The 24,998-nt window shown below is 40.3% G+C and overlaps 1 long non-coding RNA gene across 1 annotated transcript in view; it reads left to right on the top strand.

Moving 5' to 3' along the window:
• Positions 1-24,998, top strand: part of LOC135983944 (uncharacterized) — a 172,154-nt gene that overhangs the window by 40,676 nt on the left and 106,480 nt on the right. The window lies entirely within an intron of this gene.

The following is a 24,998-nucleotide window of genomic DNA, read 5'->3' as shown; positions in this document are numbered from 1 at the left end:
TCCTACCTTTATTTAATCACTCAGACACTCACTTTTTCAATGTCTCTACTTGTAACATGCTCATCACAATAGCGTCTAGAAAGCATAACATCAAATTTCACTTGAAGTCCAGAGAAAGTTTTCTCTTCTCCTCTCTCAGTTTGCTCGTATTTTGCACATCCTTTGGAGAATAGTCTTTTGGTGAAAGGAAGATATTTCTGGTTGTGTTTTGCATTGCACTCTAAAAGAAATGGGAGATTAGTTAATCCTAATTCTTGTGGCAGGGAGTTCCTTAGTCAGGGCCTTTTACCAAAAACAATCTGCTCCCACATCTGAATTTCTGATGATTTCATCCTGGACTCTCTTGGCCATAAATCCCAGTTACTTGACTTCTAGCAATAATATGTAAAAAAAAGAATTCCTGAAGTGGGCAGACTCTAAAGAATTTGTATATTAGGACTTGGACCTTGAACTAGATTCAGAATCTGATGGCAAACCAGTGTATTGTACAGAGCACTATTGTGATATATTCTCTGAGTATTATAGACTTGTGTGTGTTGATTTTAGCTCATTTGTGGACTTGTGTCCTATTCATTGAAATAGTGTAAAAGCCAAGTTTCTTTTATAATTAAAAACTTATATTTGTGATATATCTTTGATGTCATTCCTGTCTTTTTCACGGTAGTGAATTTCAGCATATATGAATAAACTGCAAACAAATTTACCCCAACACAGTAACATACTGCATGGCTTCAGTATGTAATTTGTTACTTTTCTGAGAGGAAATGATCTCTTATATTCCTTGGGGAAACATGCAGACACCTGGCAAACTTAGCGATTGTTAAGGGACAATTGATCTAAACATTATTTTCCCACTTATTTTCACATTCATGACATTATTGTTTAGAAATATCTTAATATTCCAATCAAGATTTCAAAATCCCTGATATATAACAACAAAAATATAATTGACCTGAAGAAGTCTGTATAGCTCAAAAGCTTATCTCTTTCATCAACAGAAGTTGGTCCAATAAAATATAACAGAGGGTCCCGTGGCACCTTTAAGACTGTGATGTTGTAGCTGATCTGGTTAGGTCCTGTGATGGTGTTGCTGGTGTAGATATGTGGGCAGAGTTGGCATCGAGGTTTGTTGCATGGGTTGGTTCCTGAGTTAGGTTATGAGTTAGGTAGAGTTGTTATGGTGCGGTGCAACCACGCACCGCACCATAACAACTCTAACTCAGGAACCAACCCATGCAACAAACCTTGATGCCAACTCTTCCCACATATCTACACCATCACAGGACCTAACCAGATCAGCTACAACATCACCGGCTCATTCACCTGCACGTCCACCAATGTTATATATGCCATCATGTGCCAGCAATGCCCCTCTGCTATGTACATTGGCCAAACTGGACAGTCACTACGCAAGAGGATAAATGGAAACAAGTCAGATATCAGGAATGGCAATATACAGAAACCTGTAGGAGAACACTTCAGCCTCCCTGGCCACACAATAGCAGATGTAAAGGTATCCATCTTACAGCAAAAAAACTTCAGGACCAGACTCCAAAGAGAAACTGCTGAGCTCCAGTTCATTTGCAAATTTGACACCATCAGGATTAAACAAAGACTGTGAATGGCTATCCAACTACAGAAGCAGTTTCTCCTCCCTTGGTGTTCACACCTCAACTGCTAGCAGAGCACCTCACCCTCCCTGATTGAACTAACCTTGTTATCTCCACACTGATTTATACCTGCCTCTGGAGATTTCCATTACTTGCATCTGAAGAAGTGAGGTTCTTACCCACGAAAGCTTATGCTCCCAATACTTCTGTTAGTCTTAAAGGTGCCACAGGACCCTCTGTTGCTTTTTACAGATTCAGACTAACACGGCTACCCCTCTGATACTTGACACAATAAAATATATTACCTCACCTACCTTGTGCCTCTAATGAAAACTAAATGATTTTTTGTATCTTTCCTTTGTATTAACATTTTCTTAATCTTTTTATCACTTAAGATTTTCTGGCTTTTTTTAAACTATCTTTTTCTATTCACTTCTTTACGTTGTTTGTTTGTTCATGGAGCAACTGTGCACCACATTTATGCTAGGTCTATCTTGATTGTTTTAACTGAATCATGATGACCCTGTGTGTTTAACATCTACTGAGCTTATTCATTTACTTCTTTCAAATAACCAAAAATAAAATAATGTAGGTAATCTTTTAAAACGATATATATTATTTTTTTCATTGACTACAACGTAAGAACATTTATAGTACACAGACACATTTTAAATGAAAAATAAGGTTTGATTCTGATCTCACATCAGCGTGATTCCATTGTCTTCAGTAGAGCTACACAACTGTAAGTAAGATCATTCTAAACCAGTGTTTCCCAAACTTTAACAACCTGTGAACCCCTTTCACTAAAATGTCAAGTCTCACGCAACCCCCTCCCCAAAATGAATATTTCCAGGGATTTTCTCATAGAGTATAAATTATAAAAGCAGAGATCTTGGAAATATAACGTTTGTTTTTATGACATGTTTATTACACACTATTATTAATTATTATTTATCATTACAGTATTTTTATTACATTATGAAAACAGCAACACTCTTCCAAAATCTCACTTTCGTAGCTTGTATCACTTTGAATAAGCCTGTTATAAGACCAGGCTCCTATGTTTCATCAAGGAGTATCAGATTTGAAACAGCATGAAGGTATTTAAGAAGCCAACTCAAAGAGTTCCTCCTACACAAGCATTCAGGTCTTGAGCAGTCCAGGCAAACCACACACGTTACAACAAAGCTTAAGCTTGTTCTTCATAATAATTTTAAAAACAACACTAGCTGCCTTCTTAATTTTAAAATCAGCAAAAAATATCCACCTCCCTTTCCATTTCTGATTGAGTCTTGATAGATATGCTTGCTTTGATCTGCTTAACTCTTGAAAATCCAGGGGCTCCGGACTGCTAGCCCCGTGCTGCCCGGGGTCCCTAGGGACAGCTCTGTCTGCCATTAGGGAATTTTTTTCCAAGAACCCCCTGTAAGATTTCACAAACCCCAATTTGGGAACTACTGTTCTAAACTGATTTAATGTAGACTTATTTTAGCCTCTCAGCACACTTACCAGGTTGACCTAATCTGCCCAAACAAACAGACCATGTGCCTTCTCTTACAATTATTGACTTGAATAAGGCATGAGTCTGATCCTATAATTGTGCCAAGTAATATTTTTGTTCTCTCACATTGCTACAGTATAGCTCATCAGTTCTATGCTAACCATTCAGAATAGAGCGCACTTCAACTGCAGATGGAAACATTACCTCAGCAGCTTTATTCAGCTACAGGGGAGTCACATCTTACGCGGGGGTTAGGTTCTGAAGTCAGCCCGTAAGGCGAAAATCGCATATAGTCAAATGCTCATTGAGTGGAATGGCGGGTGGAATCGCCTGCACTACAGGTACAGTATTTAAATTGTTTTTCTCTTTTTTTGCCAAGCGCGTATAGTTAAAATCGCGTAAGTTAAATGCGCCTATGATGCAACTCCACTGTATTTATTTTCAGTTCTTCTAAATGACCTTTTACTTTGGATCTGCCTACAGTCTGACTCCTTTACTATCTAGTCACCCTTTGTCACATTCATCTGTTTCCACTATTTTTCCTTGTACAGATCCCAATGTAGTGATTCTTTATTTTCTTACTCACCTTATTTCAGTCTAATTGCTTCTCATGTTTTGACTCCCCAGTTGTTAATTAACCTTTGTGCTTATCTGTTGTTCCAGATAGCTATAAAAAGGCTGTTGGCTGAATCACATTATCCACATCTAAGCATGTGTGTAACCCCTTTTCTGTTTTTAAAACTAGTTTTGGTGGTTTATATTTGAGAGAGAAGGTGCAGTAGTATGGCATGCTTTTACTGACATGGTAATATAATTATATGAGAATGGTGGTAGCAAGTGAATAACAGAACTGGGCATTGTGGTTTCCCCTCTTTAATTTTTTTTTTTATTATACTAATGGATTATATAGCTACTTTATATCAGAGTATCTGCATACATGTAATGGAGCCATGTGTGAGATGGAAGAGTGAGAATGGGTCTGATGAGCTCCCACTGCAGTCAGTTAGGGCTCCCTTTGACTTCATTGGCATAAGATTCTGGACCTACTGTGAAGTTTAGGACTCTGCAGCTGCAGAGTCCTAAAGCTATAGTAACTCCAGTGTGCTGGCTCAAGAGTAGGCTCCTGGTCTCTTGTTTTACACCAGGAGTATCTCCAGGGGTTCCTCTCCTTTTTCCTCACTCTGGTTGCCAGGAAGGGAATTTGGATGGGCCTCTGGTCTCTTCTCCCTGTCTGAGCTTCCTTTCAGAGCTAGTGGCCAGGGAGATACCCTCAGATAAGGCTTAGAGCACACTTCCCCGTCAAGTCTCTTCACAGCTGTCTGTCTATCATTTAGCCAGATGACAGCCTACTGGGATGCCAGAGGGGCATTGTGCATGGTTGATGCCTAGTCTACCGTAATGTCTCAGACTCTGCCCCTGCAAGGGGGAGGAGTTAGGAATCTGTTTAACCTGTATGAGCATCTCAACGTCAGCTCTCCTTTCTCGGCAGCTGCAGACTCCAAGCATGCCAAGCACCTCTGCACTCAGGCTTCATTTCATGGATGGTATTATGCCCAAGTGTGGGCCCGGTGTGCATAGCTTTAGCTTCCTTGCTGCATGAGGCAGCAGCCCTGTATAGTTGACCACTGGCTGGTTAACTAGCCTTCTTAAATTCTTGACAGTTTTCACAGAGCATCTGCATATTTCTAACCTTCTACAGGACTCAAACCCTTTAAATCCAAGATGGTAATCTGCAGTGAATGGACTGAAACCTAGGTACAGCTCTTCCTGCTCTTTACTCACCTAATTTCTAAATGATTCTTTACAAATGTATGACGTTTAGGCAGACATCATGGTGTAATTACCTGCTGCCCTAGGTCTACAGCCGGTCCCACAGTCCTTACAGCTCCAGCAGCAAGAAGAAAGGGTGTTGGGGGTAGGGTATGTGTTAAATTGCGTGAGTGCAGGAGGGGAGGGGAAGGTAATTTGCAGAGTCTTAAGCTGTTCTGTATTCCCACTCATGGCACAAGTGATGTTCCCTCTCTTCCATTCCATAAGCACCAAGCCACGTTTCTCCAGGGCCCAGTACAAAACTCACGTATCTAGCTCACTGCCATGTATACTGGCTTCAAAACATCACCTATCCATACATGCTCATTTGTAAACAAAGGGAGAAACTCTGTGTGCTGCTGTAGTCCTCAGCAAGCACCAAGAAGTAACGGAAAGGTACACATTTCACTCCTCTTCAGTGGAGCAGCATTGTATGTTCGAATCTACAGTGACTCTCCCACCCCATAGTAACCATTAGCAAACAATGCAGCTAACTCTGTGCTCCCCTTCTTTGAGTTGAACAAGACAGGATTTATCCCTAATAGGCATGAGGATTTAACACTGATGACCTTAATGATAAGCCAAACATCTAAGCATTAGTGGAACTGATTCAAGATAGATCCTCAGGTCTAGGTGGTGGGTACTGGTTATTGTATTGTAAACAAGAGCGAAATACCATGTGTGTGGTAGATACCAAAATATTAAATGCATTCCTTTGCTTAAGGCTCAGAGTTCTATTCCGAGGATTGTTTTCTGAAAAAATGACTTTGCAATGACCAGTAGAGAGAAGAGCATTGCAGTATTTTAAGATTTTGTGACTTCTGAGTTGTTTTATTGGAATATAATACCTCCCTTCAGCAGCTAATGAGAATAAAGTACTATATTTAATACAGTTTAAGTGGAAGTGGTAAAATACTGCCCCTTGAATTGAGATTTCATCTCCCAATTGGCCGCCTATAAGTGTATGAGAATGTTTACACATCGAAGAAAGTCATTGCAGTACCTAATCATCTATATAACCCGATATCTCTATTTTGTTCATGTGTATTAGGATGGAGGCTTACAGGAATCTGTGGTGAGCAGAATCTTTGTTTAAAACATAATTGCCATCTATCAGTAGGGTCTCTCTCATCTGAAGAGGCCTGGACAGCCATTGTGGATAAATATACTAGATAGCACTTGTTCTTGTGCCTGACAACTAGTGCTTGAGTGCATAAACTGAGATGAGGCAGAGGGATTGGCAGTTTTTTTTTTCCTGAAGCAGCAGAAACTAGTTGGCCATTTTAGCTATAAATTACACAGTTATATAGAGAATCCAAGTATTAAAACACTTCTAATCTGTTGTCTATCTGCATTGGCAAGATGTAATTGAAACCAATAAGTAAATTTTACACTGATGTGCTATGAATGATTTCTCTGATTTACTGAGTAGTTAGTGGATCAAAAGCCCTCCATAAGAATGTAAGGAAACCAGAGAAAAGTAGAAGAAAAAGAGGACAGTCAGGTTGACATCACAGCCTATGTACTATTGTGGAGTTCTTTTACTTCTCAATACATAATGATTATGGTCTAAAACAGACTGTGCTTTAATCAAACCAGTAACTATAGCCAACTTGGTCATTATATTCCAGTCTTTTGTCCCATCAGTTACAATATGCTCTTCTGCAGAAGAACAGGAGAATTAATTTACCTCTCATTTATCATAAAAGCCCTAGGATGGGTTTCTGCCCATAGATCTCACTCCTAATGTTATTGTAAAGGGACCCAACTTCCTTCAGATATGATGAAAGAATATGTGGTTTTGGGACCTGATTACAACAAACTTTTGAACATCTATTTTCACATATTATATCTTGGTGTGTTAAAAGGATACTAGGATAATAGACTTTCTCTTCCTTGTCTTTATTCTCTGGAATGAGTTGGCCTATGACTTTTCATAGTTAATTCCATGTAAATGGATAGTTCTTGTGTGGAAATCTGACCACCAGAAGACTTTTTTTGAATCTCAGAGTAGCGTGTCAGAAATACTTTGTAAAATATGCTCAGTGTGAGATGTAGCATGAGAAATGACATTGTTCCAGAGGAAGGGAAAAAAACAGCTCCTTTACTTAAATAAATAAAAGCTAAACAAAAACCAATACATTTTAATATCTCACTTAAAGCATTGTAATGAAAGGAGCCAGTCTTCTTTATTCTTTTTTAAAATAAAGAATCCATTGGATTTGCTATGCCAGGATGGTAAGCTAGTTGAATGTCAATGCTTTTGCTTATCCCAGTATGTGAACTACAAGTATCTGTTAGTTCTAATTTAAAGAAGATGTATTCAATCTTGAAAATTTTAAACTCCAATTTAGGAGATTGGAGAGTATGGGGACACTGAAAGGAAGAGGAATTGGCAACTGTTGTTAGGTACATACATTCGGGAAACCAAGAAGTTGGTAGATCCTAACTCTTTTTTAAAACCAGCACTGAATCATAGAATAGCATAAGATTTCTGAATGCACTAGCAGACGGCTTGATCATCACTTTATGAGCTGCCCTCAGTAAAGGGTAGCACTTTGTTTCACTGCCCCCGGAACAGCCTGAGAAGCAGGTTGTGATTCAGCTTGTGAGACTGCTTATAATTCATAATAATTTTCACTTAGAAATGGTACTGTTCTTGAGTGAAAAATAACTAAATGCTACCTGATAGAGCACAAAGTTCTGTTTGCAGAACAGTTTAATCTAACAGATTTACAGTCTTGATAGAAGACTAGTCAATTTACTATTGCTTTCAGTTTTCAAAACCACCTTTATTCAATTTTTTTGTACTTGTATCTAAAGAATATTACTACTTCAGTACAGATTATAGTTAATATTTTATCTTGTGTTAAGAATTTAGATTACTTAATATTTTACCATTTAAAATTAATTAACACTATTACTAGTAGAGTTGCAGAACTTGCTTGCAGATAACTAAGATTGAGACTCGGGCAGCAGGAGACATAGGCTGCTACTTTAAATTTATTTCAAAAAGATACCTTCACAGCATTTTTCAATAACTAGTTTCAGATGTCAAGTATTGATCTAATTCTCAAGTCATAGATGTGCTTGCAAACACTCTTTCCAAACTTTACAGTTTCATATCAGGAAGATCAGCCTAATTCACTTTCTTTGTCATCTTGTTTAATACTTTACTGCTTGGTAATGCACCAGAATCCTGTGGTACTGTGGATGAAGAGGATTATGCATTAATTGTGTTAGGTATATTTACTGTCAAAATCGGTGAAGTAAAAAAATACATAACTGGAACTGTAAAAAAGTTAATCAAAGAACAGTTTAAGTTCATTCCAGTTGATTGCAAATATAGATAACTATTAAGCTAGACCTTTGGAATATGCTTGTTTTGTATTGGGGTAAGGTAAGGTTTCAAATTTAAGTATTCAAATACTAGTGCATTTTGATTTCTTTCCTTTAATTAAAAATGCACAGTTTTATAACCGCTCAGAGAGAAGTAAATAATACTTTTTGGGAAAGTAGCAAGGCTGGTGCTTCCATTTAGGTGACCTAGGAGTCGCCTAGGAGACCAGGATTTGGGGGGGCAGCATTTTGCCACCTTCGGCGGCAATTCGGCGGTGGGGGGTCCTTCCACGCTCCGGGTCTTCGGCGGCAATTCTGCGGTGGGTCCTTCACTCGCTCCGGGACCCGCCACCGAAGTGCCCCGCAGACCGGGAGCGCGGAAGGACCCCCCCGCCACAGAATTGACGACGATGACCGTGAGCACAGAAGGACCCCCGCCTAGGGCGCCAAAAACCCTGGCGCTGCTCCTGGAAACTAGTAAAGCCTCTCAAGTTTTTGGATTAAAAATGAACAGTGGTAGAATGACAAACAGAACTCAAATATGATCTAGTTTGGCTACAAAGAAAGAAGAGACTGAAGTCACTATTCATTTTCCCCATCAGTTCACCACCACCAATCAGCAAGCCAGTCACATTGTGGTTCTGCTGCTTACTACTACTAAGCTTTTGGGAAAATGCCAGAATGATGCACCTGTGACGGTATTTTGGACTAGATGACCTCTTGAGGTCCCTTCCAACTCTGATATTCTATGACGGAGCGAGGGTTAAAGAGCAGTTTTTGGTCCAAGAGGTCACCCTCATCCCACCGCTGCTGGGCATGATCCCAGTGGAGGGAGCATTCAAAAGGGAGCAGCTCAGCTCAGTCTGAGCTGACTGAGGATGAGTGGTTGTGTGCAGCAGCCGGGGTTGAGCCTCCTAGCTGCACTGCGGGAAGCCAACCAAATGCGAGAACCAAAGGGGACAACTTGCTGTTGCCAGCAGAGAAACTGCCAGAGATGAAGCAGAAGAGATGTGAGAGGGATCCTACATAGAACCCCAGAGATGCCGCCAGAGGGACTGAGGTGAAGGTAGGAAGTGACCCTGGGGATGCGCTTGGACTTGAACCCTGTGTCAGGGTACCTTCTTTTGAAGGGCTCTGGGTTGGAACCCCGTGGAGTAGGGTGAGCTGGGGTTCCCCTTTCCTCCCCACTCTCGCTGCTAGGCAACACTTCCCTGATATTGGCACTAGGCGGAGCAGCCCATTGGACTCTCTCCACTAGGTGAATCTTCCTCTGATATTGCTGCTAGGTGAAGTGGCCACTTTGAACCCTCGCCAGTAGTCATTACACCCAGCGTATCGCAATTAGGCGATACTGCTGGCCCAGGGCACCCAGCCAACCCTGATAGCACCTAATGTAGAACTAGAGTAACAGGTATTCTTGTTGTTTCGGCGGGCCGGGGCGGCGCTCGGGGGGGGGGGGGGGGTAGGTTGTTGGGGCGGGGCGGCGCTCGGGGGGGAGGTTGTTACAGCGGAGCAGTGCTTATTTTTTTCCTTTTTTTGCTTGAGCCGGCCCTGCTACTCACATGCTTAAAGTTAAACATGTGCTTACATGTGTTATTAGACTGGGGCTAAATGAGGTTATGAGGTAACATGGAAGAGGCTTGAAAGAGGGCTTATAATAGAGATTCTGAGCAGCTGAATGAGTATGGAGCAAAGGCAGAAGGGACTCATTGATGGAAACCAAGAGAGCAGGAGGGGAAACTGGTGGGAAAGGTGGGAAGAAGGAAGGCTGGGGTGGGACATAAAGATGACCAAATGCATCTGAAAATATTTGTTGGGGGGGAAAAAACACTGATCTCTATTTAGCTGAGTTCACACAACTTTTTATTTCAGTTTTATTAACAGGAATGTTCATAGAGAGAACCACTCTTAAGCAAATATTAGAGAATATTAATATTCAATGTATTTTGAAATAACGAGGGTAAGAGTTTGTACCAGGAACTTCATTACAGGGGTTATATTCATTCCATCCATGAATAGAAACTGTGCCATATGACCTGTGTAGTCAAAACTAACCAAAACAGTTCAAACTTAATCAAATATAAAAATATTCATGGTGGGAGGAGGTGGAGGAAGAGATCAAGAAGTAGTCAGAAAAAAATATTTATTTTCTCAAATTTATTCACTATTAAAATTATAAATTGCTGGCAGCCAATTCACAAACACAAAATGGAGTTAAATTCAGAAACACTCAACTTTCATTGAAATCCCTCAAGGCACTCAGTATCTCACGGGATCTGGTTCAATGTTTGTATTGTATTATATACAGTACCACAGAATGTAAACTATTCTATTTCATTCTTTTATTATTGAACATATAGTGTTACAAGTCTACTATTCATTGTCAAGACAAGTTAACTGATTAAGAGCATCATATAGGGAAATCCTTTTAATTTTCCATAGGCCAGAAACACAACAGAACTGTGACTTCCTCACTGAGAGACTAGGATGCCATTGGACAGAGACTGTTTTGCATTATTATGTTTATTAATGTATTTACATTCTTCAGGGCTGATTCTCCTCTGACTTACATTGACTTTATTGATACACGATATATACACGATATCACACAAGTGTGAACCAGGGATGCTTCTCTGAGTTCCTCACTCATCACACAACAGTTCATTTGGAAATACAATTTTTTGGACAAATTGACACATTTTGGTCATAAAAGCTTAAATTTATGTCTGGATAAAATTTTAGCAATTACAAATACATTCCTGTGGTAAAAAAGGTAATAAAGGTGGTCTAAATAAAAGGAGAATCAGGCATTTCATCTTGTCTGGCTATGCTGAAAGAATGACAGGATACATTAGATATGGGTTTAATCAGGCCGCAACTTTATTATTAGATAGATGTCTAGGACTAACCCTGCTGATAAAATGTGCAGTGCAGGTGAAAAATTTATGTCCCTCCAGCAGATCCACTGCTGGGACCTTACCAATTCAAGCCATTTGGAGGGGGCGGGGGGCTTCCACCAGCTCCCCCCCCCCCCCTTTTCATCCAGGTGCCTTCAGCAATTCCCTTGCCAGGACCTTACCGACGACCCCCCTCATAGGGGGGGTTAAGGTGGAGTAATCAGAGGAGTCCCCAACTGCTCCTGGCTTGCTCAATTACCAAGCACCTCTCCTTATCCATTCTTTATTTATGGAATACCTGCACTCCTATTGCTACCCTGCTCCACTGGTGCCAGAGTAAAAGGAGAATTAAGCCTTCGTTTTTGTGCACCCCTTCTTTTCCCCTTTTTGTGTCTCCCTGGAGCTATGCTGAGACTGCTTATGAGCTCCTGCCCCTTCTGCCTCCTTGACTGAAACAGAGAGTGGCTTGTAGCCCCCTGTTCACTTCCTATCCCCCAGTGCAGCCCAACCACTGCTTTCCCAGAGAGTGGGAGGCTTCCCCCCCCCCCACATCTGTATGGGCTATATGCAAAATTGTGTTGGTTCCAGTGCCCTCTTTGTCCCTCCTGTAGCGATTTGGGGGGGAAGGGGCTTCCTGCCTTTCCCTGCCTGACACTGTCTGGCTCTATGTTGGAGTGGATTGAGCACTATATATATATATTTGTTTGCCCCCTCCTTGATGCCTCACATGGGGTTTCTGCTGCCCCTTGCCACCGTGTCGCAACTCCATCCTGTTTCTATGGCCTGAGTTGGGGAAGTGGCTGCTCCCCCCTTGCTATTCCTGTTGGAATTCTATGGAGCAGGGAACCAGTGCCCAGTCCCCCCTGCCACTGTGTGCAATTCCTGCCTGTTTTTATGTCCTGAAATGGGGAAGGGGTTCCCCCCCATCCAGGGCCGGCTCTAGGATTTTTGCCGCCCCAAGCGGAAACAATTTTGGCCGCCCCCCCTCCCCCGTTTTTTTCTTACCCCACCCCTGGCCCCGCCTCAACTCCGCCCCTTCCCCAAATCCCCAGCCCTGCCTCCTCCCCCCAGGCTCTCAAGCGTAGGAGGGAGAGGGAGAAGCAGCGCCTGCGCCGCAGCCACTCAGGGTCTCCCCCTCCCTCCCAGGCTCTCAAACCCGGGAGGGAGGGGGAGATCCCGAGTGGCCACGGCCCGCGAATCAGCTGCTCGGGATCTCCCCCTCCCTCCCGGGTTTGAGAGCCTGGGAGGGAGGGCGAGCAGCGGCGCTGGAGCGGCAGCAGCGGAGGTGGGTTAGGGTGGCCGGGGCACATTTTTAGGGGCGGCATGGCCCGCGCCAGAATGCCGCCCCTAAAAATGTGCCGCCCCAAGCACCAGCTTGTTTTGCTGGTGCCTAGAGCCAGCCCTGCCCCCATCCCCACTCACCATTTGATTGCAGCAAGCCATGCACCAGAGTTGCTGCCCAGCCTGTTCCAACTGAATGAGGGAAGGGGCCCAGCCCAGGCTGACCTTTTCAAACCCCTCGTTCCTAGGTGATGAGTCATCCACCAGGCTGACTGCTCTTCCAATTGCTTTACCTTTCCCCTCCTCCCCCAAGCCAGAAAGCATTGCCCTCTTCTCCCAGTCAGCCACACACACACTCCTTGCTTAAAGTGCAGGGCAGTGATCTTTATTGGTCTTACAAAGAAGCAGCATTTTCATGAAATAGTTCTTGAAGTCAGTGGGAGTTGGGTGCCTAGGCACTTTTAAAAATCACTAAATGCCTATCTGTATCTTTAGGTACCTAAAGGTGAGGAAGGATGGTCCAGTGGTTAGGACACTAGCACGGGACGTGGGTCCAATTCCCTGCTCCACTACAGACTTCCTGTGTGACCTTGGGCAAGTCATTTAGCCTCTCTGTGCCTCAGTGCCCCATTGGTAACATGGGGATAATAGTACTTCCCTATTCACCAGGGTATTGTAAGGATAAATACGTTAAAAATGTGAAGATGCTCAGATGTTACAGCAATGGGGAGGCCATGTAAGTATTATAGATAGATATTTGGCTTATATGCCTACATCCTAATCAGGCCCAAGAAGGAAAACTGTCTTCTGAAACTATTTGAAACTGTTCCTATTTTGTTCCTAAAAGAAACTTCATGTAATATTTTTCTTTCTGCTAAAATGGAACAGAGACGATGCTAAAGCCAGACATCTTCACAATTTACTAAGAGTTCTGATATTCCTTTCCTAACTTGGAGAAACAGAAGCTTCAGTAAAATTAATAATTACCATTATTTTACTTAGAAGAACTATAACAATTTCTTGAACCTGCAGAGTACCAGTTTAAGTTCCCTCAGGAGTCCCTCTGAATTTGGTCCCCATTCTCTCCATATGAGTCATAATATTGTTGTGCCAATCCAGGAGGTACATAAACAGTGTCAACTGACCCACTTTATAATGCAGGCCAGCAGAGGAACTGTTTTAGCAAAAGCTCTTTCTTTGTAGTTACACCTATCTAACAGTTGAACAGTTTTAGTGTCTTGCCCATCACCAACTGTATGTTCATCCCTCCTAGCTTCAGTAGAACGCACAACTTCACAAGAACAAAGAATTATTCTGCGTGTGAAGGTAGCTATAATCCTTTGGTTCATTTGCTTTATCAATTAAGTCATGTTCACTGGTAGACTGCAGACATGAGTTATTTTCCTATCATCTATATAATGTGCACCACGTGACCAGAAACTCTCTTCATACTGAATCTTTTTCTTTAATCTTTTAAGATAATGCTTCTATATATCTCCAGTCATGCATGCATTTGTTACTATCTTCTAGTATGAGCAGAATCTTTACATTTTTCATAACTGGGATTCTTCGTTTTTTTTCTAATGACCACAGGATACAATTTCTCATTGCTCTCCATATTTACCACTGGTGGTAGAGCTGTCAGTCTGCCTGGGCTCAGTAACAATATGACTAAAAGTTATTACCCTAGGAAGAATTGCATATTGGTACTGGTCAGTCTCATCTGAATTAGATTCATAATTAGACTTTCTTGAGCTCATGGAGAATTTCCATTGTCTAACAGAAAATTCATCAGCCTCTTGTTTATTCACCATGCTATCACTTTACTTGTATTACATTAGTCTTCATGTCTCGAGCCACCCATTAGTTGCCGCAAAATCTGAGAACACTAACTAAAAATTGCATTCTCAGCTTTCCCAAACACTGGACGGCTAATAGGCATGATGTAATTCAGAACATGCTAGCACAGTAGAGTAAGGCTTCTTACATATCATCTGCCTTTCTGAACTGGCACCTTTTGTGGTCTGATTACAGCTTCAGTACTCCGCCATTTCTCTAATTCTTTGTTTTTAAATTCCTAAGACTTACAGTGGCACTAATTTTCACCAGCAGCCTCAAAAATTACCACCTTTGCTTTTGTTCTCTAGTTTTTGCCATTGCATTGACCTTTTCCATAGTACTGACCCATAGAGAAGGCACTTCAAAACTAATGTAGCCTGTGCAATCTCCCTGTATATCAGATCACTTAGGGAGGGATTATTCTTGAGGTATAATCCTTCCTGAAATTCTCTCTGTGGCAGAGTGGCTCTCTGTTGCTCCCAGTGCAGGTCTGTGTTAAAATGACCTAACTACGCCCTCAGTAGTTGCTATACTATAGTTGAAGGCAATTAATTCCTGTTAAGTAGAAATTTTTTGCTTGTTGTAAAGATGTTATTTCATGACAAAGCTTAAACAAAAACCCCAGGGAATTAACATTCCGAAATTATATTGAGATTGAAAAAAATGATATAGTATTTCTTGCAGAATTGGCATCTGTTTGCTTCAAAAATAAAGTACAGGAACAGTAAAGAAGAAAATATTTTGTTTTAATTTGAATAAACATTTTTCTTCCAAGTGTCTTCACTTTAAAAACTGATCATGGTTGTGATCAACATATGCAGTTTTCAATTCATTTGCAACAATCTACTGCACATTTGTAGAGAAATATTTGCTTTAAAGTCTGCAATATTATTATTATTATTATTATTTTATTATTTAACATAATGTAACTTTCCTCTTATTAGCTCATGTTATAATGACACCATTTATTGCACAAATTATAGGGAAGAGTGAGTGAGCTGGTGGTTAAACACAAGCCAATGTTATGACTGCTATAGGTAAGAAGGCATTTTCTAAAAATATTTATTAAAGATCTAAAGTATATTACAGCACACAAATTAAATTTCTTCACATGCTGGATACCACACTCAGAGATAAGTATGTTAGGAATAACTGCCTGATTATGATTGAAATTGATCTCATAAAAATCTATAATGTTTTGTTGGAAGTGCTTTTCCAGGTCATTTCAGGATAGTTGAGTAGCTTTAAAATAATGTCACAGCTACAATGAACAAACCTTGAGAAGTTCAGAGGTTCAGTTTGGACAGAGCATTCAAAAATTCAAAGCTTATGCATATTATCTGTGCCTCTTCTGTCTCACACTCACACTCAAACATATTTGAATCCAAACTCAAAAACTTGGACTCCACTTTCCCCTGGAAATAATTTAGGTGCAATTTAGTATAGCTGGCCACAAATTTTTCAGCCATTTTTTCCCATCAGAAAATACCAATTTGTTGAAACCATTAATAGGAAGGAGTCAACTTCAATGAGCTTCCTGTTTTGAGAAATGTTTGAAAAAAAAATAAAAATTGTAGAAACCTTTCAGCCAGAACAGACTGAAACAAATAACTATAACCACAAAACACTCAAGTTTTTAGTCTGAGTTTGGTTTGAGATTTGGATAATATGTGCTACAAACCTGCAACTCGCTCAGGAGAAATAAGAAGGAAACCTAGACTTATTGCAGTTATTGATTTCACATTAGTTTTATCCATAAGCAGGCATTCGTATCCAGTGGTGATCGGTATCACTGTAAGAACCTAAACAGATTTTTACAGAGGGAGAAGTGAAGGTACAGAGAGGTTATGTCACTTGCCTAAGATTGTCCAGGAATCTGTTGTAAAGTCAAGAATAGGACACATGTCCCCGATTCCATAACACTGACTTTCTGGAAGAATGAACTTCCCAAAGGTATGATTTTAAGTTTCCAAAAAGATTTAAAATGTAATTTAATCTTATACCAAGTATCAATTGCAATATTAATACTCGTCACTGAATATGGCTTGCTTTTTAGTCAAAATTAAAACAAAGTAAAAATACTTAGCTAAAAGGTTTACTTTCTATCTCCTACTTATTCTTTATAGTGAAAATCCACTTATCTTAGCTTTCCATATATGGTATTTTAGATCACTTAGAATTACATTAGGGTGTGTATAAAGGTTGAGTCAACATTTCCAGTATAACACCATATTTTAGCGGGTTTATAACTCAGCCATAAAAATTCAATCTAGACTGAAACTTGGCATGCAGAATCTCAACCTGGAATGCACTTTTATCACCAATATTTTCTTTTTAAATTGTTCAGCTGTTTTTTCGGTTATCTGAACAGCATGTGAAATGAGACTTTTAGGGTGGCTGGGATAATAAGGTGGAGATTATATTTATTTAAGTCGTTCCTTGTAAATAGCAAAGCAATGAAAACCAGAACTTGCAAACAAAAAGCATCATCATTCACAAAGCTATATGTTGAGCTGAATGCAACACAGGTCACCTCCTTTGAGTCAGCAATGCTCATTATGTGTGTAACTGACCTAAAACATAGGGATTACTTTCATTTACCCTCACTCCACTTCCAAAGCCTCATGAGCTATTGGCAGGAAAGGAGGGGGAATAATTAAATAAGAAGCCTCCTAGGAAAGCTGCACCAGACAGCCAGAAGGCCATCAGAAGAATAGACCCATGTGTGGCAGCAGCCAGAAAAGGCGGAAGGGTTTCGGCTATTGAGAAGTTATAAAAGTCTGGATAAGTGAGTGTATATCTGTTTAGTGAGAGATTTTGCCCCAATTCAGATTTTTTTTTTTACACTTGTTATAGAAATTGCATTGCTTAGTTAAGTTAGTCTTTCATGGATTTTGGAAGCTACCTCGGAGTGAGACATTATAAGTGAATGCTAAAGAACGGCTAAGGTGTGTTGGTGTTTATTGTATTTGAAACTGGTTATTATTTTCAAAAATACGTATGTGACTTAGGTCTGGTCTATACCTAAAACTTAGGTCGACCTAGTGATGTTGCTCAGGTGTGAGAAAAATTCACACCCTTGAGAGACATAGTTAGGTCAACCTAAGCCCCTGTGTAGATACCACACTCTGGGGAAGGGGGTAGATTCACTACAGTGATTAAAAAAAAAAAAAAAAAAACGTCTGTCAGGGTAGCAAGTGTCGACACCACAGTGGAGTAGCTGCAGCACTTATAATGAAGACATACCCCTAGACTCCTAAGTTCAGTTTTCAAAAGTGACGTAGGCATTTAGGTGTCTAAGGCTCATCTCAAATATATTTAGAAAGAAAAAATTAATGGGAGGCAGGCACCTAAATACCTTTGGGGAGCTGGGCCATAGGTGCTTCTGAAAACGTCACCTTTTGTTTAAGAAGCTACTGGTTCATTTAAGTAAGCTTACTATTTGGCAACCTAAAAGCTATAAAAATAGAGCTACTTGTATTTTAAAAATACATTTTTGTCTCTTTTAAATCTTTCTCCTGTTCTGAGAGTAACTTGTAGCTAGGGGTTGTCTAACCAGCACTTCTGGGACTGATTGCACACCTGAACGTAGCCATGGTGAGAAAAGCTATCTGATCAGAACAAGCACTAAAACAAGGCCAGATATCCATAACCGTAGCCTATGGGAAGATTTCTGTTCCCTTTGCCCCACTGAGGATGATGTGCCAAGGTCTCTACCCCTTTGAATAATGTAGCTATTACAGATATTACACCCAAAAACATCAGCTGCCCAGAGACAGCACTACTTAACAATGACCCTCATCAGAGGGGTTGTTCAAATCCAAGATCTTCAGCACTGAAAGCAAGAGCCTATGAGTAACTCCATTAGCAGCTCTAGTAGACCCTTATTCTTCATAGTGGATCAGGCGTTCAAGCTGGCCAAAGACCTGTGCACTCTTCTAGAGTGGGTTACACATGCAGGAGGGAGTTCACTAGCAGAGGAGGATGTAGTTGTTAGGGGCATTACACAGATGCGTCCACAGGAGGCCCACTAAGTCACTGCATCCCCCAGCTGCCTTAGAGAACACTATGCATCTTTCAAGATAGACAGATTTTCACCTTATAAAGGTAGTTAGTCAGACAAGCAAACGGTTCACAGACCAGATGTTTAGTGGCTGGCTATAGAAACACTAATTTTTGAAAAATTAGTGATCTTTAATCTTGACATTAGTTTTCTTCAGCATTACACTGGAATTCCCTTTGATTCCTTCAGTCAATTCCTTTGCAGCTGAGACAGCATCTTTGGACCAATGCACTACAATGCAGTGTGTCACTTTGGGCATGGCCCTGTGTGGGCTATGCTCATAAAATTTGTTAGATGTTGTGCCAAATAATGTGCCAGAGATCCTTTACTTTAACACTACATTTATGGGAAGTATTTGTATTGTCCCTGGTTTTTGTCACATTCTATTCCATGTTGCTTATATACTCATCTGTTTAGGTCATGATCCTGCAAAGGGTACCATGTGGGCAGGACCTTATGCCCCATGAGACCCCTTTGTAGGATTTGGCCTGTAAATTCATTAGCTCCGGCACCTTTTCTCCTTTTATGTTCTCTTTCTTTGTAAAGAACTTAGGTTTTTGTTTATTTCTTCTTTCTGCTTTTTTTTTTCATAATAATCATAGAAATGTGGGACCTCATGAGGTCTTCTACTCATTCCCCTCACACTGAAGCATGATCAGGTCCCTGGCAGGTGTTTGTCGAACCGGTTCCTAAAAACCTCCAATGACAAGGATTCCCTTGGAAGCCTATTTTAGAGCTTAACTACTGTGACGGGTTGGATCACAGAACCCCGCTCCCCCTTGGGAGCTGCCAACTGATGTGCCAAGACTACTTCTGCTCCTGCTTTCCCTGGCAACTCGGGACCAACACCCTCTCTTGCTGAGCCAGAGATGCCCGTCTGCTCCAACAAAGACCCAGGATCTGAATTACTGGCCCCAAAGCTGCAGACTTAACTGAAAGCAGCTAACAGAAGTGTTCTTGTCTTTAACACTCAGATGCCCAACTCCCAGTGGGGTCTAAACCCAAATAAATCCATTTTACCCTGTATAAAGCTTATGCAGGGTAAACTCATAAATTGTTCGCCCTCTATAACACTGATAGAGAGAGATGCACAGCTGTTTGCCCACCCAGCTATTAACACATACTCTGAGTTAATTAATAAGTAAAAAGTAATTTTATTAAATACAGAAAGTAGCATTTAAGTGGTTCCAAGTAGTAACAGACAGAACAAAGTAAGTCACCAAGCAAAATAAAATAAAACACGCAAATATATGTCTAATCAAACTGAATACAGATAATCTCACCCTTCGAGATGCTTCTGTAAATTTTTTCCTCAGACTGGACACCTTCCAGGCCTGGGCACAATTCTTTCCCCTGGTACAGCTCTTGTTCCAGCTCAGGTGGTAGCTAGGGGATTCTTCATGATGGCTCCTCTCTCCCCTTTGTTCTGTTCCACCCCTTTATATATCTTTTGCATAAGGCGGGAATCCTTTGTCCTTTTCTGGGTTCCCACCCCCTCCTTCTCAATGGAAAGACACCAGGTTAAAGATGGATTCCAGTTCAGGTGACATGATCACATGTAACTGTAAGACTTCAAGCCTTCATTCCTCCCAGCCTGACTCACAGGAAGGCTTGCCTGCAAACAGAGCCATCCACAGTCAATTGTCCTGGTTGATAGGAGCCATCAAGTTTCCAAACCACCATAATTATAATAGGCCCTCAGTTATATTTCATATTTCTAGTTTCAAATACAAGAGTGATACATTTATACAAATAGGATGACCACACTCAGTAGATTATAAGCTTTGTAATAATAGAGACAAGAGACTTTTGCATAAAGCATATTCCAGTTACATTATATTTCACTCATTAGCATATATTTATAAAAATCATATAAAGTGCAATGTCACAACTACCCTTATAGTTTAGAATTTTTTCCCTAATTTCTAACCTAAATCTCCCTTGCTGCAGATATAGCGGTTTACTTCTTGTCTTCCCTTCAACTGACATGGAAAACTAATCATCATCTTATTTATAACAGCCATTAACATACTTGTAGACTTATCAGGTTCTCCAGTCCATGTTCTTCTCTCAGTACTAAATATGCCCAGTTTTTTTAACCTTTCCTCCTAGTCAGGGTTTTCTAAACCTTTTATCAGTTGTGTTGCTCTCCTATGGACTCTTTCCAATTTGCCCATATCTTTCTTAAAATGTGGCACCCAAACTAGACTTAATACTCCAGCTGAGGCCTCATCAGTGCTGATCAGTCAAGGACAACTATCTCCCATGTCTTACATGTGACACTTCTGTTGAATCCCAGAATAATATTAGCCTTTTTTGAAACTGCATCACATTGTTGACTGATTCAATTTTGTGATCCACTGTAACCCCAGATCCTTTTCAGCAGTACTAGCATCTAGCCCAGGGGTAGGCAACCTATGGCATGTGTGCCAAAGGCAGCACGCGAGCTGATTTTCAATGGCACTCACACTGTCCGGGTCCTGACCAACGGTCTGGGGGGCTCTGCATTTTAATTTAATTTTAAACGAAGCTTCTTAAACATTTTTAAAACCTTATTTATTTTACATACAACAATAGTTTAGTTATATATTATAGACTTATAGAAAGAGACCTTCTAAAAACATTAAAATGTATTACGGGCATGCGAAACCTTAAATTAGAGTGAATAAATGAAGATTCGGCACACTACTTCTGAAAGGTTGCCAACCCCTGATTTAGCCAGTTATTCTCCATTTTGTAGTTGTGCATTTGATTTTTTTCTTTCTTAAGTGTAGTACTTTGCATCTGTATGAAATCAATACAATGAAATTCAATAAAGTGATTTGCAGTATAGGAACCGGGACTTCCCTGTCCAGTTCCTAATTCAGTGTGATCGATCCAGCGGGGGTCGATTTATCATGTCTAGTCTAGACTCCTGTACTATACCGCTGCGAGAGGTGCAGGCAGAGTCGACAGGGGAGTGGCAGCAGTCAACTCACCGCAGTGAAAACACCGCAGTGAGTAGGTCTAAGTACATTGACTTCAGCTATGTTAGTTACATAGCTGAAGTTGCATAACTACACAGAAAGTCAGTGTATGAATCTACACTGCACAAGACTGCCACACAGTAACGTCCCCCATGGACACTGCTAGAGCATAACGAAAGTCCTGGAGTGTGGCTTGGCATACAGTGCTTTCAGTAGTAGTAAGCCAAACCATGCTCCAGGACTTTGTGGACACTGCTACAGTGCAGTGAATGTTACTGTGAGGCAAGCTGGTGCACTGCAGATGTGCAGTCAGCAGTAACTTGCCATACAGACACACACACACACACACACGCTTTCTTAACTGCAGAAAGCGTGTGTGTGTGTGTGTGTGTGTGTGTGTGTGTGCACGCGTGCATGTGCATGTGAGAGACACACACACACACACACACAGAGTGAGTGAGTCTGGGAAACTGCTAAGCTTTGAGGGCTTTGGGCTAAATTCAAGGTTCTTCCTTGCAATACAGCGTCCGTCAGCTTAACTGTACCATCTTTTCTCACTTCCTTTTTGGGAAAAGCTACTTTGTGGTGGATCTAAAGATCCTCCTGGGTTATCAGCAGGGTTGGGTGTCAATATGATGTCACATGATGGAATTTCTTTTTGTTGTTTATTTTGCTTTTTAAAAAAACCTAGGAAAATACATACATAAGCTATGTCACAAGAACATAATTACAGTTGCAAAGTCAACTCAAAAGATAGCAAATGTCCCCTGGTGTGCATGCAATAAGACACAGCTTTCACTTGTATTTTTTTTTTCTGGAGGGGATGGAAAAGGGGGAAGAATCCTTATTTAAAACTGGACAGAAATTCTCATCTCTACACAAATCTTTCCTTAATTCATACTCTTCCTAATAACTTACCAAGTAAGATGTCCTGCTCAGGATTTATTGGAATCCCCCTCTCTACATAGTTTTATCAGATTTATAGTTCTTGAGTTGGGTTTTCTTTCCTAGCAAACTTTGCACAACTGTCCTCTGCCACCTCCATTGGCCTGATCTGATGACCCCTTCAAAGAGCCATTTTGAGACCAATTTTCCCTATCAGGGATGCACTACTGCTGTTTCCCTCTTGTCATTTTTCTGGTGCTGGTCTCTTGCTAAACAACCATGTCTATTGTGGATCAGCTCAATTTATAGTTTAATTGATACTTTTACCAGGTGTTACAAATAATACCCTTCGCTTCACCAACTGTTCAACTACATTTTTTTCTTCCTTGTGTATTATGACTACTAATAACCAGTTTTCCTCATCTACTCCCTTTATCTCTCTGTTACTGTTTTTCATTAATTTCTTCCCTAAAAATCATAAATTTAATGTAAGAAAGCTCTGCAAGCCTAAAGGAAAACAATCAAACAGGTACAGTTCTAGTTGCAGAAGAGAATTAAGAGCCTTAATAAAGTGGAGCACCATATGATAGAAATATGGCCAAAAAAGGTATGCTGCAGCGCAACTGTCTTGCACAACATACTCTGTCTGAAGAGCTTGCCCTCAGGAAGGAAGCTGTTCCCCAGGCAGCTTCAGGTTTAGTTATGTTAGGATATAGTGCCATGAAAATCTAAGCCAGATAGGAACATGGACACCTAGAGACAGATTTCAGAGATTAATCAATGAATCCACACCAAGGTTTCTCCTTCACTTTCATTGTGTAACAACTGATTAAACAGATTGATCTGCACAATGTGGGAACAGCTAGTCGTCTGCTTTCTTGTGAAAAATAAATTCTCCAGTGCACTGCTCCACGAGACATAGTTGCATTTTCACATCCTACTAGCCAGTCAAAGTAATTTCAGTTACTATTTTCATTATCTGGTAGTGTTAGTTAGCAGTGCCATTAAGTCATCAGTAATCATAACAGGAGATATGAAAGTTATATGGAATAGGAGTTAAACAGTTATGGTATCATGAGATTAATGAATGAGCACTTCATCAGGTTGGTTTCTTTTTATTATCATCCCATTCTATGCCTTGTAAAATATTTGGTGTAAATGTATTACTGTAAAATAATTAGTTAAGGGATCAAGCTGAAGCAAAAATTAACCACAAGTGCTAGAATGGATATCTAAAGCCTGAATTAGAGATCCATAGTGCATCTCTACTTTGCAAATGGAGATTAATACAACTCAAATCACTGTATAATTGAGTTGGTTGGTGTTCATATATTGGATGCTAAGGATAAAGTCCTAAGTGCTTTGACTTAGTAGCCAAAGATTACTTGTTTGTAAATTTCTACTGTAGTATAACGCAGCAATAACTGCTTCATTTTTAATTTTAACCAAATTCCTTTTAGGAGTCTGATATTCAGCCTACACTCTAACTTTCCCAGGTATAAATTAATCCACTTGAAATTACTACATCATGCATCAGGGTATAGAGTCTTTCTGAGAAGTCTGGTAAAATATCCAAATAAGAATTTCAAAGTTACAGGGCTTGAAATAATTCTGTTGATTTTTTTTTTTAAATGTTCCTACCTTTCTTTTTCTTATCCTATCTTCAGAATAGTTTGGTTTATGAACTCCATGTTGACTTTGTTCAACAAAGTTACCTTTCATTGTGTCCCTTTTGGGGCAGAAGATTGTAGTAGGAGAATTACAAAGAGATTAGAGAAAGATGAGAGAGATGGAATGTACATACCCCACAATCAGGTTGGTGGAGAACTAGCAGCTCATTATAGCAATGGTATAAAGATGTGACACAGGAAACTCTTTGTTCCTGAATCCTAGGTCAGGATTCTCTCTGGTTCAGACCAAGTTCCAGAGACATGCTTGAAGGAGTGATGCACCAGGGGAGATCTAGAAAGTGACAGGAATAAGACAGGAAAAGGCAGAGCTCTATTAAATTGCAAAAGATTAAAATGTTTTAGAAACTTCATGCATTTAAAGTTGTCCATTTAAAATTGGATAAAAGCCTCCACCTCCATCATCTACTACACACACATTCCAGTCGGATATATGTCACACATACAATCTATCCCCTATGACCTTATTAAACTCTGCAGGAGGGGAGCCCAACAATGTGGGCCTTATAAATGCTGTTACAGCACAGCTCATATTGGTGCTCATTGAGGGGGGAAAGTACAAAATAGTTAAGGTTTTTGCAACAAAGATTTTGTAAGTGTTTCAACACAATCCCAGCAAACCCACAAAATAATGTTACAAACATTCTGTTTACAAATATCACATCTTTTTAAAAGTCCCATCATTGGAAAGTATGGAAGTGAGCATCTTAGGGATTTGGCCACCTTTTACTGCCGTGTAATTGTTCATCATTCACTATCATCCCACACAACTTATACTACCTTAACTTTGCCCCTACAATTTGGTAAAATTGCATATAAAGGTCAACGTTACAAAAGCCTAGAAGATCATAAAATCCCATTTCCTCTCCAAGGGATCTATTTCCAAAGTACTAAAACATGAACATATGCTACAACATTACTCACAGTAAAAACCTGCATCTGTTAGTAGCTACACATTGTAGTTAACAAAATTGCAAGGTCTACATACATTTACGTAAACCTGTAACAACACCATATAATCAACAGAAACAGATCAATCAATCCAGTTCTGTTCATTAAAATATTTTTCTACTTCACCACCACATCACAGTATGAAAAACAATAGAACTCAGTTATATTC

This window comes from Chrysemys picta, chromosome 5 (genome assembly GCF_011386835.1).
Source record: "Chrysemys picta bellii isolate R12L10 chromosome 5, ASM1138683v2, whole genome shotgun sequence".
Classification (NCBI taxonomy): domain Eukaryota; kingdom Metazoa; phylum Chordata; order Testudines; family Emydidae; genus Chrysemys; species Chrysemys picta.
Note: the sequence above shows the minus strand (reverse complement) of the source record. Positions and strands in the feature narration are given on the sequence as shown.